The following is a 1,271-nucleotide window of genomic DNA, read 5'->3' on the forward strand; positions in this document are numbered from 1 at the left end:
TTTGCCTCCAAGCCTCACATCACTGTTTACAAGTTCATTCCGCAGTGCTTCATCAGTGACGGGCCCATAAGAAGGGCATCTGTCCACAGCGATTATACATCACACAGTGACTGTCACCTGGAGCTCCTGCTTGTGGACTGCCTCTGGGTTGCTCCTCCCTCTTCACAAACGCGGTGTCCTTCAGGCTGAGGTTTGGCTGAGCAGAAAGTGATCGCGTGCTCCCACCTACTGGCCACCATGCGAATAACAAAGGCGCGGTGGTGTGTTAAGGATTCAAGGAGCAACCTCACACGGACACCGTTTCTAAGACAGGTTACTGGGTTACCGTTTTTTCACAGAACTACGTGTGTTAATAACTTAGAAAGCGAAGAAACGGTGCACAGCGATATTGTCAGAGGAAAAAGAACCTGGATTGAGGTGTAAGTAAAATTAGAGTACTTTTAGACTTACAGATATGAACAGATAGTTCAGTTTACTTTTCCCCAGCATCCCCCAGCTGAGTATCTTACAGGATTCAAGTGTCATTAGGGAAACTAGGGAATCAACACTGATACACGGCTACCCGGTGGCTCGGTGGATTAGGCACTGGGCTACCACCGCGGGGTTGGCAGTTCAAAGTGCTCTGAGGGAGAAAGTTGAGGTGGTTTGCTTCCATAAACATTCACAGGTTCAGAAACCCTCTAGGATCCTCTATGGCAGTGAGGAGTACTATTATCAACTGCTGTATAGGCCTAAAAGAGCCCTTGGTCTTGGTGGGGTAGGGGTTATGTGGTGTTGGCCTGCTATCTGCAAGGTCACCAGTTCAAAACCACCAGCTCCGTGGGAGACAGGTGGCTTTCTACTTTCTCAATAGTTCCAGTCTGAGAAACTCACAGAGAACACTTCCACCCACTCCAGGAGGGTCATTATGCATCGGCATGCACTTGACGGCAGTTAGTTTGGCTTGCTTTTTCTTTTTAAACTTAGCCGAGGTGGGGGTCTATGAGTCAGCATGGACTTGAAGGCAGTGAGTCCAGTTTGGTTGGAAGGCACTGTGGTGGGTTCTGAGGTGGGCAGCTCAACTGGAGGGAACCACTTCGAAATCACCTGGTGCTTCTCGGGAAGAAGACGGGGCTTTCTAGTCTCATAAAGAGTTCCAGTCTCGACAAAATACCAATTTATAAACTATCAAGGGCTCATGAGGGAGGGGGGAGCGAGGAGGGAGGAAAAATGAGGACCTAATGTTGGGGGTTTAAGTGGAGAGAAAATGTTTTGAGAATGATGTACAAATG

Source organism: Echinops telfairi, unplaced genomic scaffold (assembly GCF_000313985.2).
Source record: "Echinops telfairi isolate 266 unplaced genomic scaffold, ASM31398v2 ScPeMD7_8;HRSCAF=38, whole genome shotgun sequence".
Lineage (NCBI taxonomy): Eukaryota > Metazoa > Chordata > Mammalia > Afrosoricida > Tenrecidae > Echinops > Echinops telfairi.